This window comes from Centrocercus urophasianus, unplaced genomic scaffold, assembly GCF_019232065.1.
Source record: "Centrocercus urophasianus isolate 14NV4802_14NV808 unplaced genomic scaffold, USGS_Curo_1.0 seq_15, whole genome shotgun sequence".
Lineage (NCBI taxonomy): Eukaryota > Metazoa > Chordata > Aves > Galliformes > Phasianidae > Centrocercus > Centrocercus urophasianus.
In genome coordinates this window covers 29,586,732-29,604,665 of record NW_024884697.1, presented here as the reverse complement: position 1 = coordinate 29,604,665, position 17,934 = coordinate 29,586,732, and the positions used below count along the sequence as shown (strand labels likewise).

At 35.9% G+C, this 17,934-nt stretch overlaps 1 long non-coding RNA gene across 2 annotated transcripts; it reads left to right on the top strand.

Moving 5' to 3' along the window:
- Positions 1–2,678: 2,678 nt before the first annotated feature.
- On the top strand, positions 2,679–15,841 carry LOC122158924. 2 transcript variants are annotated; one of them, XR_006168351.1, is made up of 5 exons: positions 2,679–2,772; positions 3,337–3,466; positions 4,973–5,263; positions 10,657–10,761; positions 15,663–15,841. It is a non-coding gene; the product is annotated as an uncharacterized LOC122158924 (long non-coding RNA). The 2 variants fall into 2 exon arrangements; XR_006168350.1 differs by having other exon boundaries at positions 3,279–3,466.
- Positions 15,842–17,934: the final 2,093 nt, after the last annotated feature.

The window sequence follows — 17,934 nt, the reverse complement described above, 5'->3', positions numbered from 1 at the left end:
ATTGTGTTGCAAAAGTTAGCCATACAGTGGCAGATAGATACACAAAGACCTACATAATTCTGTAGTAAGTAAAAAGAGGAAGAAACTTATAGTTTCTCCATAAAAACATTTATTTCATCAGCCTATTAAAAAAGCATTCCGTTTGAGGCATCAGATTTCAGCAGAACGTGTGGACGATACTTCCAGAACTGATTTTCCATTTCCAGGCATAACATAACTTATAGGAGAGAAGTTGAAGTTACTAGAAGTTAATCTCTATCAGTAGTGATTCAAAAACAATTACTAGCCCATGTTTATTTTCTTTAATGCAGGACATTCAAGTAGTACATTAATTATGAAATTCTGTATTCAAAACTAGTCCAGCTGGGAGGAAATACCTTGAGAGGAGATATCCTTATTCCCACTAAAGTTGGGTTTTAGTAAAGAAAACAAGTTCAGAAGGTGATCTAAGTAGGGATGACTTCACAGACATCTGCAGCTCATGAAGTAAAAATATTTTCTTAGAAAAAAGATTTCCAGTGAATTCACATTGCTGGTAGATCAAACAAAATCAGCCTCCTTTTTCCCTTTTTCCACCTTTTTTTTAGAGCAGAGTTCACACTGGCACGGAAGGCTATTTTGAGGTAGTAGGTGATAAGTTAGTCTGTGAGGAGATAAAATGGACTCTTAGGCAGCATGAAGCTGAGGTTTCCAAGTCCAAGCCAGTTATGGATCTCATACAACCTCCTTAGTTTAAATCCTAATTGAAAGAAGGTTTTGTTGCAGTGCAGTGTGAGTTGTTTCTTTGTGCATTTGTTTACATTTTTTTCTTTAGTGGAACAATGAGAAAAGGATTGGGTTGCATGTTTATAAAACACTTAAGGCCACGGAACCCTTAAGCCAGAGAAAGGTGAGGGGTGCTGTGCCTGGGGTAGGAAATCCTGCTGCTGCATCTACCTGCTGCTGCACTCAGGTCGATAAGACCCGTCTGTTATCAAAGTGGAGATATGTGTGAAAGAGAGATGGAATTTCAGATCCGTATAATGTCTGATAATACACCTGGCCAAGAGACAAGAATGTGTTAACTTCTTAACATTCACAGGCACTCTTTCATTTTTACTTCCTTTTCCTGCTCTCCTAAAGAGAACGTACATTTATTACCACCTTTTATTGGTGTGTGTCCTGTATGTTTGGCCAGCTGCTCTGATCATCATTCAGATCGGTCAGAGCCAGATAATCTACTCCTCTAGTAGTAGGAAATATAAACAAAATATATATTTTTTCACAGTCCAGTGATATGGGCACCTTCAAGAGATACAGGAAGGTGAAGGCATGATATGGCAATCTTCAGAGGCAGGAAAGATGTTACTCAGCTCCACAAATACATTTGGTGGCAGTCCTGATGTGAGCCTCAGAGTCTGTGTCTGTGAAAGCTCCTTCCTGGTCTCAACTGCTGAATACAGTCTGCAGGAATCTTCCACTAGTAGGGTATGTTTGGTTTAAGAAATATATTTTTTTTTCAATAAAGCTTTTAATTGACAAAAGCCTAATTGTTGCCACTCATTTGACAGAACACTTTTACAATTTTACAATTACAATTTTGTAATAATATTCAATATCTCTGTTGGAAGTAAATGCTCCAGTATCACTCAATTTATCAGATCAGACAGTCTCTTTCCTATCTCATAACTCTGCTCCAGCTCTTTCCTCAGTTTCTTTTCTATGCCATTTTCCTCTGTTCCATTCTCTCTCCTTTCTAGTCCTCTTGATTCCATACTGCTCACATTGTCTGAAATATCCTTTAAAATGTAGAGTAAAGCAGTTGCCTTTTCTCAGTTCAAATCCTACCAGCCTGACAAGATTAATACACTTACAGTAGAAATAGCCATTACTCCTCAGCAAAGCTCTCTTCCAGGTGGACAGCTGTGTGTTGCCGTTCAGCTTGTCCATTTCAGACAAACAGGAGGAAGAAGCCTTCCCTTTCTGCTTATATTACCAACACTAAATAACTTCTGGAAGCACCATACAGATTGTATTTTAGTTTATTTCCCTATTGGAGAAAGCACTGTTTGTTACATATTTGTTTTGTAAATTCCATTTTGATTCCAATTAGAAGGCAAGTTCCTGCAATTTCCATCATAATTACAATAATCTGCTTACAGTCAGTATGATGAGTACAGCCAGAAAAAGCAGCTGTGCTACGTTTGCTTTATTCTGGATGGAAGTCTTTAAACAGATAAGTATTGGAAATAGTTCTACAATCACTCTTTCTTTTTGAGATAATATCCATGTGCAGTATTTACTTGATGGATTGCATGCAGTAGTATCGTGTAGCAGGGAAGAAACAGTTTAAAATGTGTCTGTGGATGTATGACAATGATTATAAGCAGAGCTCATTTTTCTGGTTTTGTTGTTTATGGAGTAGACTGTATTGAGAATGTTTATGTTTTCTTGGGAAATGACTTATATGGGTAGGCACACATTATGGATTTATTCACTATTGAATTTTATGCCTGTGCAACTCGATTGAGTCCAGAGTTAGAGCAATACAGCAGTAAATCAGACACTATTATTCTTAGCTACATATACGGAGTCACATGCTGAATTCACTGTGATATAACCACGAATATGTGTGTGGGAGGGTGCTTTAAAAGAGCCCTTCAGAAAGCATCATCAATCTTTCTGACTGTACTCACCTGGTCTCCACGGCACACTGCAACTGTGAGCTTCAGTGACTGCTTCTGCAATGCATCCTGGCCTCCTTCAGAGCAGAAAAGCTGCTGCAGGAAAAGTGTAAGTATTCAGTGCTCTCTCACCTATAATGGCTTCACGCTTTATCAACACAACATGTCTTAGCTGTAAGATTGGTATGAGTTAAAGCAGTGTAACAAAACCAGAAGACATTAGGGAGTGGGGTTGATTTTATTTTATAAACTCTCTAGCCAGATTCATTTTATCCACTTGTGCTTTTTCCCTCATAGCCTCCTTTCCCTCACACTCTCACCTCTGGTAGTCTTGTCAAGATTAGTTGTCTGCAATGCAGGCTGAGAGACTCTGGCACTGAGCCTTCACAACTTTCAGTTCCTTTTGACTGGTGAAGACAAAACAACTTGCAGATAGATCTCGTGTGTACTCCAGGATTTGTAATTGTTCCAGGGTGGCCCTTTGCTTCAGTAGTGTGCGTACTTCAGACTCCACAAATCTTGAGCAGGGTTGCTGCTTATTGTCTGTACAATCTTGTTTGAAATATATTTTTGAAATATACACATCTTCATGTCTACTGTCTATTTTTCCGTCAGACTAAAATGAAAAAGAATGGCATATGTGATGAGCAGTAACCTGACTGTCCCCATACAGCACTCAGAAACAAGGGTCTTCCCCTAAAAAGACATCTCTGCTGAGCTCTTGGAAGAGTGCAAGCCCCTGGGAATGAGCAAACTACATCTTCCTCAATTTGATTGACTGGGAAGAGTCACTGCTGATAAAGGTCAGTCTTTTAACTAACACAGCAGTCTTAACATACATATATTTTTTTAAGTCTCCTCAAATATAGTTTCCTATAAGGAAAAAAAAAGAAAAAAAAAAAAACAAGGATATATTTACAGTTTTTCTAAATGGTGTCCAGATTCAAACACTTGATTTGTATTTGAATTTTTAGGAAAAAAAAAAGAAAAAGGTTTCACACTAGTTTTCTATATTTCATTCATATGTATCACTTATGTATGAAATCACAGGCTAAAGACATGTCCGATTTTTAATTACTACTAGTTTTAGCAGTTTTTAATAAGACTTGAACACAAATATGAAGCAAATATAAGCTTTTATTTATGATTTTTTAATACATGTTCAAATTGTCATTTGCAGTGCTTATATTTCTGGCCTTAAATTACTCCATGAACGTCTTTAAGTTTTTCAGTTCCATGTTAACTGCCTGTCTTAGTTTCAGCTGGAACATAATTGGTTTCTTCAGGGCATCTGGTATGATGCTATACTTTGGCCCTCGGAGGAAAACAATGTCGGTAACACATTGATTTTTATAGTTGGTGACTAAGCCAAGTCCATTCACAGCAAAGGCTCAAGGAGCTGGGAGGGAACAGAATTAGAACAGCTGACTTGAAATGGCCAAAGAGGTATTCCATAGCATATGACAAAAAGCAGGAATTCTGTAGATGCATCTTGCGCTTTTCTGCTGCTCGAGGGTCTAGCCAGGCATCATTTGGGGAGTGGTGAGCAATTGCTTGTGCATCACTTGTTACATACATTTTTTTATATACATAGTTGTAAATTGTTTACTCCTTATCTTAGTAAACTCCTTATCTTAGTTTTTATCTCAACCCACAAGATGAGATACTTTGTTGGTTTTTTTCATTTTTTCCCCCATCCCATTGGGAATAGGGGGAGTGCAGTGCTCAACTGTGCGGTGCTCAACCACCTTCCAGGTTAGACCACAACAGTCATTTTCTAAAGTTCAATTTTAAGGAAGTTATGCATTATGTACGCAGTAGTATGATTGTCTCACACGAGGAAAAAAACACAAACGCAACAATATAAACAAACATTCTAAATTTCTCTGGTTAGCATTAACAAAATATTTCCATTCACACACCATTTAAAGAATCATGATTTATTTGGAAACCTCTTTGTATGGGTTTATTACAGCAGCTAATGTGAAGTTAATGACATAGAAATTGACTGCTTAATAGAATAAAAACTTCAAGATTTTCCATTAGGATTCCTCACCATAGAAATGTGAAGTGTCCAAATATTGTTTATCACTGAACTGGATAAGTTAAATCAGTCAGCTTTTCTTAGTACACGAGTTGAAGTCAATTTCCCACAGCCATTGGCATGGGATTTGTTTGCTGCCAACTCACTTAGAAAGCCAAATGTACTCTGGATCAAATAGCGGAAAAAAATTATGTTTTTTTCTTAGTTATAAACCTTATGCATATTATTTCTAAGGATTGTTTTCTGTTTTTTAACTTTCATAAAGGTATAGAGCTGGAACTGGGTTGTAAAGCCAAACTAACAAGCTCTACAGTATATGGGGAATGTTCCACAGCCAAGCAGAGAGGGCAGCTTTGATCACTGGAGGTCATAAATCTGGATCTTACCTCTTCGTTTAAAGAAGCATGTGTGGATATTTTGTATTCCAATTCTACTGATTAATTAATTTGATTATGAGGTCTATCTTGTGCACCACTTTGGCCTGATGATGAATAGGGAGAGCAATAATCACCGTAAGAATGAAGGAATTTACTGTCTGAACTACCTTATATGTAAGGTAAGAAATAAATGTAATGTATACTCCTTTAAGTAATGTAGATAAATAAAATAGTCAATTTTCTGATATTTTGCAAATGTACCTGTCTGCTGCCCTAACACAGCAGAACATCTATAGGAAGCATCACTCTGGTTTTTGCTGCACCCAGAGAAGAAATTGAGCACTTCTGTTTGCGCCTCAGCTAGCAATGTCTTGGCTTCTGAGCTGTTGTGCTTCTGCAGCTCCAAGGAAAGAAAGGCCTTACTTCACCCCAAACTATGGAAAACTATGTGCGTAAACTCCACAACAGAGAAAGAGGAACACCTGCCAAGTGTTCAGTGTGCTGCTACATCCACATGATTTATCAGACAGTTTGCTGCTGTCTAAGCCCCTGCTTTGGCTGGAAAATGGAAAGCATTAGCCACACCATCTGGGTCTGACAAGAATGAAGCTTTTCAAAAAGACATATCGTTGGCCTTGCAAACACTCAATCATTTGTATTTTTTTTCAGCCACAGTCACTTCAGTGAGGTTGAGAATTTTTTTTCCCATAAAACCACTTATTTTCCACTGAGTGCTGCCATTCTATCTCTGAGTGCTTTTTCCACGTGCACAGACACTGGGACATCACATGAAAGTGAGGCAAATTGGTGACAAGAGCAAGTAATAGGACCCCACAGTGGCCTTTGATTTATAGCTGGTAGAAAATTCACTGACTACTCCTCAGAGTCATGGAAGAGGTTAATTTGTTGAAAACAGTTTCCCAGCAAAGTCTCACCCAAGCACAGGTAGAGTTTGGCTGGCAATCCCTTGCAGCTTATGGTGCAACACCTCACAGATGCTGACAGGCTTAGCATTGCCTGGTTCCAGGGCAGTCTCAGCATGTGCCGTGCTCTGGCATTGGAAACCACGAGCTTGCACTATTTTCATGCCCAGATCTCAACCACTGCAGGGTTTAGGAGACCTGATACAGGAAAAGATGTATAAAAATGTGTCTGGGAGACCCACAGACCCCAGGACAAATTTATCTTGCCATTCCATTAGGAGGAAGAGGCAGAAAGTTGAGCACCCTCAGGGCTAAGACAGTGGGTTGCAAAGCTCCAGGATCTTTCATCACTTCTCATGGCTCCAGGACTCCCAGCTTCCCAACAATATCAATAGGATGCCTTGAATAAGTGGCCTTGAAACTCCACCCATCAAGCTCAAAGATTCAATGTCACTTTCAAAATATTTGAATGTAGTACTGTCATTAAGTTAAAAAAAAAAATAAAAAATGAAACAAAAACAAACCGTACAATCAAAATATTTTTACTCCCCTCAAAAATAGGAAAAATTTAGGATTTTAAAATTTACTAAGGAAGATGATGTGATTACTTACTAACTTTGGATCAGAAGAATAGCAGCTCAGCCCCATTCATTACATCAGAAAGAAGTGGAGGAGTAGAAGAGGCAAGGGAACATCATCCCACTCAGAAAATAAATACCTGATCCTTCCACAGCCTCCATCATAAAACTACTAATTAAGGGAAAGAGAAGAGGGGAACCAATCTTCATGGCTAATTTTTTTTTTTTTCCCCACTCGAATACAATGATCAGTGTCCAAAGCTTGAGTTAGTATCATTATCTCTTTTTTCACTGCCTGAATATTGTGAGTTTCATGATGTAAAGTGTTGATTCTTTCTACTATGCTCTCAAAAACCTCCTCTAAAACAGCTATACATGGATTTTCAGTAGAAGCTGGATCTCTAGCAACTGTTTTGTTTCATTCTATGACCACATTTGCTTGCAGTAAGATAAAATTTGCTTTCAAGTTGGCAGCTCACAACTTGGTAGAAATTCATCTTTAAATAGGATTCTGATGAATTCTTGGAGGTTTGGAATGAAGCACCACAAAACATTTACCTTGAAGAGCTTCAGTTTCTTAAATCAGTTTCCCCAGAGTACATTTACAGCAGCTATCACCAAAGATAGCTAATTGCTGATGAGCCTGAAATGAGCACTTCAAGTCTGTGAGACAGAAAGTACATAAGCAATCACATTAATGTCATCTAACCAAGCTAAATAGCATAAGACAATTTTAATTTGAATTCTGTCAAGAGCTAAATTGCAGAGTTCACCTGCAGCAAAACTAAATCAGGTGGTGATCATCGCAAAATTCTGGTCACCAAAGGAAAAACATATTCCAAAGTTGAATGTCACCGTTATTTCAAATTACTGTGATTTATGGTACAGAAAGCAATATTTGGTCACTGCTAGCTAAACAGTGGCCTTTTCACAGTCATCTGCAGGAAGCAGTAAGTGTTGATAAAATATGGTCCATTTTTGTAATGTCACAGGCTTTCAAATACTTCGGAAAAAAAAGTCTCTGATAACAGATGGAATGTTTTTTGACATTCAAATATGCAATTTTTATATTGGGCAGTGAAGAAGAAGTGCTATCATAATAAATAGTAGTGCTTGCAGGGAGCAGATAGTTTCAGACATATTATTTTCTGTGAAATAGTATGGCTTTATGTTATTGACGTAAATTAGAAATGGCTGGTAGTTTTCACTCCATACATTGCTGCACGTAAAGATCTCTTAAGCTGCAAAATGGGATGCTCAGCTGGAGAATATAGGATCACTGACATAGAAGTAACATTATTTATATTCATGTTTTAATGAAGATTCCCATCACACTCTGTGAAATGTGATGTTGAATGATGTGTTTTAAAGGAGCGGGTTTGGGGAGGGAGAGAGATGAGGGGAAAATAAAATTTAAAAAGGCCCCTTGTAATAAAAACTTTTCACAAGAATTCTCCTTATTCAGATAAAAGTTCCCTCCACAAAACATTTCTCCACATCAGTGAAATTTCCCATGGAATTAAAAAATATAACTGTGTGTATGTAAAATATTTCCCTCTTTCTACAGGGTGTGTATCACAGTTGGTTTACCTAAGCTTTTGGAAATTTCTGGTATTTTTATAATTTTCCCAGGAAAAAATAATAACATAAAATAGGATCTTAAGATTTCCTCTTGAAAGTTCAGCCTTGCATATATTGGCTAAATCTCCAGCCTACTTCAGTTAGCATATCAGAAGAATATCACTAAAGCTGGTGCTGGTTCCTGTACAGTCTTTTTCCCTATCACATTATTCAACTTGCTTTTACTTTAATCACAGTGGTATCTTTTTGCAATCTCTTTCTCTATCTTATGAATAGTGTGAACCCCATTTTTTATTGATGTTAATGCTGTAGCCATAGCCATTTCAGGTGACAATGGACTACAGAATGCTTAGTGAAAATAATCAGATAATGCATAGGAAGATTTTCTGACGTAATTTTCTTAAGCAAGAACTACTCTGAGATAATTAAAATAATCCAATGAATTTGAAGCAGTGGTGTTATTACACAATTTAATTTTGCATAATTAAATCTCTTTGTACTGAAATTACCCTCTTCCCATAGCTAAACAGAGCCTGATGTGCAACCTCCCACTTCCCCTTCTTCAAAAATAAAATTTAAAAGAGTTAGAAGACACTAAGAAAAAAATCTAGTCTGGAAAGCAGAGAGAAGCTGTATCACAATTGCCCTTTCAATTGTTTTCACTGTATTGTGATTCAGATGAAAGATAATTCACTTAGAAGCAGATATTGGTTGTTCCTTTAATGCTTTCCAGAATACAGTGCACTGAATGTAGAAAACTTACCATGACATAATAAAGAGAAAGCACATGGTAACAAACATGTAAATGGAAAATCTTGCATAGATGTAACCATATAACTATACAGAAAAATCAGAGGCATTCAGTAAAATGCCACAAATTTAATTTGATATTTCACCATTTAACAAAATACATACATAGGTGCATGAGAGAAGAGAATTACAATGACAAATGTTGAGTATTCTGGTTAGAACTGTAGCATTTGTCCTAAAATCGTTACTTTGCAAGACACTCACCTTGGATTCAGTTTCAATTTACCCTAAATCTAAACATACATACCCCAAGCAGCATTTCTGCTTTTCAAATTTTATGTATATATATATATATATATATGCAGATATATATATATATATATACACACACACTGCAAATGTCTTGCCTGAGTAGCTTCTTGTAGGAATCTGAATCCAAAGAGATGCTAAAGGGACTGTCTACCCCAGCCTTTTTTAGGCACAACTCAAGTTGCCTGATAAAGTACATTCACATTTTTTAATGCCTGACTCACAGTATGAGATATTGGGTTAATAACAGACACTGGGTTAATAAAGATTCATGCAACAAAATCAAATGTAGGCATCAAGAACTTCCTGTAATTGGATATTAGAAGTTATTGTTTCATTTCTTTTCTACTTCAGCAGCAGTGAAAGAACTGGCAATTACCATACAGTCACAGCTGAGCCCTCACATACACAGCAATAAGCTCCTTTTTGAAATTAATGGTGCCTAATTAGGGAAAACGAGACTCCACAAGGAATTTTAAAAAATTACCACAAAACACCATTCCACTGAAGAAGACTGTGTACCATGACTATCTCTAATGTGAAGTAGTGAAAGCTGTTCTTTCAAGCAGATTAGATGTGTGAATCAAATGTTAATATTAATAATAACAATATGAATCTGCTGAATATTCTGAACTGAGTGAAGTCCTATGGTGGAGAAACAGAAAGAATACAGTAACTATTTGAGATTTAAAAAAATGTATATTTCAAATGCATTTTAGGAAACGCTTTTATGCTCAAATTCTGAAATTTGGAGAGAGAAGAGAAATGACAGGAGATTTGTTTTCTTTGAGTATACTGAAGAAGGAAAAAATATGCAACTGTAACATATCACTTACAGTACAGACGAAACCTAGCCCTAAAGAGAGATTATGTCATTAATGAACAACCTTGGAAGCTGTGTATCTTCTCTCAGGTAATGCTGAGTCAGCCCTACACTAACATTGTTTTTTAGAATTCATTTTCAGAGTAAAATCTGCATCTATAAACCCATATATATAAATATAATATAAAAATATAGTGGCTATAAAAATATAATGGCTGTTTATAAAAATATAATGGCTGTTTATAAACACACTAAGATAGTTTTAAATAGGAGACAAATGTTATAAGATTTAAAAGACAACGATTGTTAAAAATATATATATTTAAAAGATTAAAGATTATAAAACCCCAACATCTGTCTTTAAAGTTGTTTGTAAACATCTGAGAAGGGAGTTAAAAAACTGCAATTTTCCAGCTAGAGGAGTGGGAGCAATCATCACATCAATTTTAGGAATAATATAGTCTAATGTGTGCAGTATTTGCATAATAGGCAGGCAATAAAAGGAAAAGGAGTACTGCATGGGGCTGCTTTGTAATATGAACTAGATTAAGGGTCATCTAGATATGGTCATTTTGATTTCACTAGCTGTTTTTGTACGGAGCCTACAGGACAGAGGAGATTTAGTCAGTTCACCAACTCATGCAAACAAGGAGAACATAAAGGAAGCAGATCTGGCTCCCATCCACCTCCACCTCCTTTTTAAGGTTCTCAAGGTAAGAGTACCCAGATTTGAAATCAATCATTTCCATTCATTGCATACCTCACTGAAATGGCATTGCAAACACTTTCTGTCCTTTCTTGCAGCTAATGTATTCTTTCTCCTAGATGTTACTGAGTCATAGCAATGTATTTCATAGGACTGTCTTCAGTTTTACCAATATTCTGAACATGTTTCTGGCATCAGTTTGGAAGCAGAGCATCCCAATTTTCTCACATTTGAATCTGAAGTTGTTCCATGGAAGCAGTGCACAGAAATTTTGAGTTACTTAGAGAGAAAAGGTCATCTATGATCTGAAAATAAGCATGCTAAAAGAACAGATGCATTAAGATCTACAATCTATCCCGATCTGTTAAGACACTGGATGAATAGAATAAGAAGCAAAATGGATATAAGTTTTAGATCATTATCATAAATAGAGAACAGAAGCTGTTCTAATTATGAATTCTAAAAGAATCAACAACAGATCATTAGATCCGCCAAAACTAGAAAGAAAAGCTCTTCTAAAGCATTAGGAGAAAAAATAAAAATCACAGGAGATATCTGATGCCAGGTAAATGTAGTCATTGAGACAACAAGGGAATAAAGGAATACTGCCAATCCCAGTAAGCATAGACAGAAGCTTATCACTCATAATGTGCAAAATCATGATAAAAGTGATAATCAGCATGTTAAAAGTAGTTTTCAAGGGTACAACTGCTGAAGAAAAATATGGCCTCAGAAAATAAATACTAAAGCTGCACCAATCTAAAATATACTGACAATGGAGTAAAGGTAAGAATAAAAATATACAGTGTTTCTACTGACATTTTGAAGCTGGTTGATTCAGGAGATAGTATGGAAAACTGAAAAATTATATGTAGTTAAAGACAAATTTATTGAAAATATAAAACAGATGTACAAAGTACCTGGGATACTTAAGTAATTACTGTAAAAAAAAAAAAAAAAAAGAAGAAAGTAAGTCAAGCTGAGGGAAAACCACCTGTGCCAGAAACCATTCTGTTCCTAAGGCAGAAGAGATCATTTTTAATATGCAAGGAAAAGCAAGCATGACATGAATGATCTCCATGTAAGTGACTCACTCTATGCAGATGACATCATATCACATGCATGAATTCATGTGAATTTGTTTTATGAATTCATAATAATTTATCTTGAGAATATCTGCAGTTTTTACAGATTAAATGTTAAGATCAAAAGGATGAATGATAGCATTTCAGAAATGAAAATGGAAAGATATGTTGTGGCAATGAAATGCCATTGTTGTAGGTTTTATGCCTAGACTAATAAGGATTACCTATTCCACTGACAGGAGGCAGGCATGCACACAGCATGAGTACAGAGTATACATTTTTTATTACTTGTAATGCCATCTTACAATTTTCTGATTTTTGGGGGTTAAACCAAATGTATATGCCAATAGCATGAAGCAAGAACATACACAAAAATAAAATCATTACTTTCAGTGGCTCCTCTACAGACACAGATTTCCTCAGTCATAAGGACAGCCTTCTCCAGAGATGATGGATGGCTTTGTTATCTCTCCAAGGACTGACTGTGATTTTTAACCACATATGAGATCCTTTGTTAATTTCCTACAAATTGAAACTGATTAAAAGGTCCTGCAATAACATAGAATCCTCAGGAGAAATAGACACCGGAGAACAAGCTGCATTTATATTTTAAGTATCTAAAAATGGTCTAGACCGCAGAAAATATATTGTGGCACCCTAGGGCTTGCTCTCAGATTTCTTTTTATCTTTGCTATTATAGCTCTCATAGAGAAAGAAGGGCTTCCTCTGTAGTAAATGAGGAAGGAGAAGAAGGATGTGATATTTACCTTAGGTAGTGACTAAAAGTTAAAGCACTCATTTATAAAGTTTCTCATGGTATGTGGACACTAAAAAATTCTGTGAGAGATTAGAATCCTATATGTTAGCATATGCACATGAATTGGAATGTGGAAGCATTTACTCAAACTGTGCTGATGGCTGCTAGTAACCTGGGAAAATATTAGTTAGATAGAAAAAAAATAAGAAATGTACCAAATAACTGAATGCTTAGAGGACATGCACTGTGTTGGACAGGAATAGGACAATTCCAGAAGGCTATCATCAGGAGGAATTAGTTTTAGCTTTGACATGGATACAGACTGTAAGTCAGGCACACGTGCTTCCTAAATGCAATCTTCTACTGCTATGGCTGTAGGCATTAATGTTGATGGACCATTGGCCTGACTCAGTACGGTATTTCTTATATTCTTACAACTGCTTAATTTTTCATTACTGCAAAATGAAGCTTGAAAAGCTGCCAGTGAAATCTGCCTGTCAACGCAGAGAAAGAATGAGCAAGAGAGACCTGGGTAACCTGGAAGACTGAAGCAATAGAAGTATCATGGAACTTATTAATACAACAATGAAAACTCATGAATATATTGCCAAGTTATTTTGTTTTAAATAATAGCTCAATACTGGAGAATGCCAAAGCAATAGAAAGCCTTGAAAGGATGTGGCCATGAAAACTTAGATGTATAGAAGAAGTGTTTCCAATCAAAGGGGGAGCATATTAATGTCATCTCAGCTGTACTTCTTAACACGGAGCACTTTTGCTCAAGAAAATTTACTTAAACTGTGCCACTTTCAAGGAAGATCTTAGGAACAGCACTCTGATCTTATGAGAGGAGGCGAAAGAGATCTCTGAACTGCAGGCACAAAAGACTGCAGCAGTGCTGTGTAGCTGCAGCTTTAACCTGCCAGGCCTTTATAGTACTGTCAACAGTCCAGTTGTAAGAATGAATAGTTCAGTGTGAGCTAATTGCTGTTCAAGATTACTGCCTACATTAAACCTATCTAATTAAAAGCATCTCACATATCTCTTCTCTTTACCCTTCACCAACAAGGATAGATATCAGGTTTTGCGTAAGGGTATCATTTAAAGCAAGAACCTAACATAGTTTCTTAGCTAGTTTGTTAGCTTAATAATAAATTCAAATAAAAATAAAAATAGGAGGAGATAAGATATCTTTCAAGAAATACTAGGAGAAGAATTTGCAATTAGGACATATTTAACCTATTAGTCTACCCCAGAAAAACAAAGAAAAGAAAACCCAACCCTCCAAAAAATAGAACAGAAGTGTTCATGAATATATTTAGCCCAGAAATGAGGAAAAGTTTCTAATTAACCAACCAGTGAGATGCTAGAACAGTCTTGTAGCCAGAACTGTGGGTCTAAAACCTGATTATTTTTTCTACAGGTCTTGATTAGATTACTAATTTGTTGAGATTGCTTGCAGCAAGAGTAATCAAGAAAATTACACATACTGTTATGATTGAAAACGTTTACAGATTGCATTACTTTTCACTTTGTCTTGCTTTAAGAAAAAAAAAAATCTTTCTCCCTTTTACATTAAAGGTGAGATTAACCCAATTGCTGGACTGTTCCTTTCTGCTTCTGTTCTCAGACTGATAAATCTTCATGATCAAAATTTTGGATGTGTGTAATAACCTATTTTCTTCTTAAAGCTTTGTAAATTACATTATAAAAGTTAACATTTTCCATAATTATAGCTTAATTTCATTCAAGTTCATAAAACTGAAGAATGCAGGTTTGTATTCATTCCTTTCCAATCTGTGCGTAACACTTTATTTAGAAAATATTCTATATTCTTCCCTTAAGAACAACGGAAAATTCCTTCTTATTTAGAGCAAATTCTGTTTCATTAAGATCCAATTCATTGTCTCTCCAGATACCATTGTGACTTTGTTCCTATGTAATTGTAACTGATCAAGAAACAGAAAATTAGTAAGTCTCTATTAACATGGGAAGACAGCTGCAGAATATGGGTGTATAGGAGACAGACCTTGGGTGCAATCTGCACATTTAAGTAATTCGTTTGTGAGGGAGAAGTATACGGGAGAAAACTACATTCATTGATGTAGGGAAGATTAATAAGAGGAGAAGACAAGCAGTATCTTTAGACAAAAAAATCCCTGAAGATCATGAAAAAAAATGAAGTATATGAATTTCACACGAAACACGTTTCACAACTAGAAAAAAGATTCTGAGTCAAAGGACAGGGAAAAAAAAAAAAAAAGAAAAGAAAAGCATTCTATGCAGAAAGTATTCCTATCTTGTTGTAATGAAAGAGAGAAAAAAATTACCTCTTTTATACTTCCAGAGAATAATTTAATTTCTTCTTCCCTGCTACAACCTAATTGGAAGGGGAAATTCCAGAATTTAAAAAATTTTCTTTTTTATAAAGACTCACCATCTGCCACCTAATAGCTCTCCCTAATAACTCTCGGCTACAGTTTCTACAAGAAAAGGTAATTTGGGCTTTTTCGAATCAAGCGATTTCTCTGAACTGCGGATTGACTGAGGGGACCATTGAAGGGAAGAGGCAATAAACAAACCTACAAAAAATAATGTCATGGTTCTATTGCATATGTTAGTGGTTCAGTCATTGTCTAGCAGAAAGTCAATGAGTACACCCCTGCCTACTCCCTCTCTCCCCATGAGAAAAAGAAACAAGAAAACAAAGAGCCCAGAGAGGTTGTGGATGCCCTGTCCTTGGAGCTGTTCAAGGCTGGGTTGAATGGGGCCCTGGACAGCCTGGTCTAGCATTAAATGAGGAAGTTGGTGGCCCTGCCTGTGGCAGGGGGGTAGGAGATTCATGATCCTTAAGGAGTTAATTATTTTTAAAGTATTAAAGCCACAGAGACTGAGAGGAATGTAGGTTTCATATTAGAAATCTGTCATCTGTAGTATTTACGATTTCTTTATGTGAATTATCTTTGTGAGATAAAGTCATCTGTACCATAGCAGAGGATCGAGTTCTCATTTACAGTTACACTGCTCAAAGAAACTTTCCCATTCACATCAAACTTTTTTATCCAGATTGTAAACAGTTCGTGCTGAAACGAATGGGAACCAGACCTAAGAGCAGAGGTTCACACTGGAAAACCAGAAGAAAAGATAACCATGAAAGAGCAAGTGAGCAAAGCCTAAAGTTGCTGGCATTACAACACTGAAACCAAAAAGGATTTTTGTTATATTTTGTTTAATTTGAAAATAAATAAAAGGAGCTACAACACTTGTTTAATTCTTCTGCTCTTTGCAGAACACATATACAAAAAAATGTGAGCGTTGATAGGTTTCAAAAGCTCTAAAGATAAACTGGAAGAAAAAAAGTCATTAATTGAGGAAGGAGAGAAGAATAATAGATCGACACTCTGGACTTAGGGATTCATTAGTCTCCGCTACTATATCAAACATCTAAGAAGCAGGAAAGTTTCTTTAGATAATGTTTCAAAAACTGATTTGATCTTAGGGTTATACATTTCATCCAGCTGAGTAAATACTATTTGCAGTCAACCAAGTCATTACATCAGCTGTAGTACAATTGCTGATTTTGAGCACTTAGAGTGAAGAAGGTCAACAGCAGCAGGATGAATTAATAAGCATGTGGTTTTTACAAAGTTAAACAAAATTTAGCCACCCCTCATTAGAAAATAATAATTGGTTTGAATCTAGAATCTTCAAAGGCAAGGTAATTCTTGCCTTGGGTTGCTGTGACAACCTTAACACGGCTTCTGTGAGCAACCTGAAATTGTATCTAAGAATACCACATGAATGTAAATCCCTGCCAGACTTACAGAAAAAGAGAAGAAAAGAGACAATTAAAGGAAAGGAAGATTTTTACGGCTTTTGTTGTCTTTATTAAGAAAACATGGCAGGCTTCTGAACAGAAAATAAATAATTAAATAAGTGGAATTTAACTTCTGTTAATTTCAGTTTATTTTTTTTTTTTCCCCTAGCATTACATGCTCAAAACCTTCATTACTCTGGAAGGTTATGTCTACGTTGAAATGTGAGGCTGTCAAACCAGTGAACTCTACAATTTGCCTGAAGGCTCAGCTTAACTAGAACGCGGCCTAGTGCCGTTCAATGCAGAACAACTGTATTTGTTTCCTAAGGAAATTAAAGCTTATGAAGGAAGATAAGTGGAGCAGAGAGGAAAAAAAGTGAGTGTAGATTCATTTGAGATATTTAGTCAATTAAAAAAACTGAGAAATACACCCTGAGGTTCCTTGAATAGGGATGCTTTGGGAATATCTGTTCATCATTAAAATTATTATTTAAATCCCTAAAACATAAAAAAGGTAAGAAAAAACATATCTAATATTTATCCACTGACTCCATTGTTATTGAAGAATTAGTACACTTAACTCAGATCCTCTGAGACAAAATCCAAGTAGATAAACCTATTAATAATAATGCTAAAAATTACAAAGAGAATTACACAAAGAAGTGATGGAGTCATATAATGTGTATCATGAAGAAGCAAAAGCAAGCAGATATTTTCCTAATAATTATTCATAAAATACATTTCTTTTTAAGTCACCCTTCAGAGTAAATTTCTTTTTTGGAAAGCCTGTTCTTTGGAGAAGCTAAACACACAGATTTCATTTTGAGTGAATTAGGTCTTCATGAATGGGTATTTCGAGTACAGTTAGATTGTTTTCCACTGATATGGTTTCCATTAATGTTAGATTAAAAACAGGAAGAACAAAAAAAAAAAAAAGAGTCTTCTCAAATGTTTTCACAAGTTGAAATGTTTTCACCCCACTACCCCTTCACACTCATCAAGCACAGAAATGCATTTCTGAATGAGAGGGATGAACAGTAAGATCATTATCAAAACAGCTGATACAAAGTGAACATTGCTGAATAATTACACAAATGAAAAGCTAGTAGTGCACACATGTCAGCATTCTAAGCCTAAAACTTCAGTCCTCTGACTGGGGAACGGAACACATCCTATTTACCTTGTGAATGATAAAACCGAGCTAATCCTCAACCAGATTACTTATCCCTCTTCATGTTGGTTTATTTCATTTATATTAAACAAATACAAAGGTAGAATCATTAAACTGTGCAAGTCCAAATAAATTCTCCTATCTCAGTTGCACAAAAGTGCAGGGCTTGTGTTCTACTCCCAGATAAATGAAGTATATTAAAAGTATGAAATAAATTAGCAACATTGACTTTGTTCATGAGAAAAACTGTCACATATTTCATGTAAAAGTGCAAAGAAAGCATGAGATTAATGTTGTAAGCTCATGAACTCCAGAAATTTGCACTGTATTATTTTAGTTTCCTGATGGTA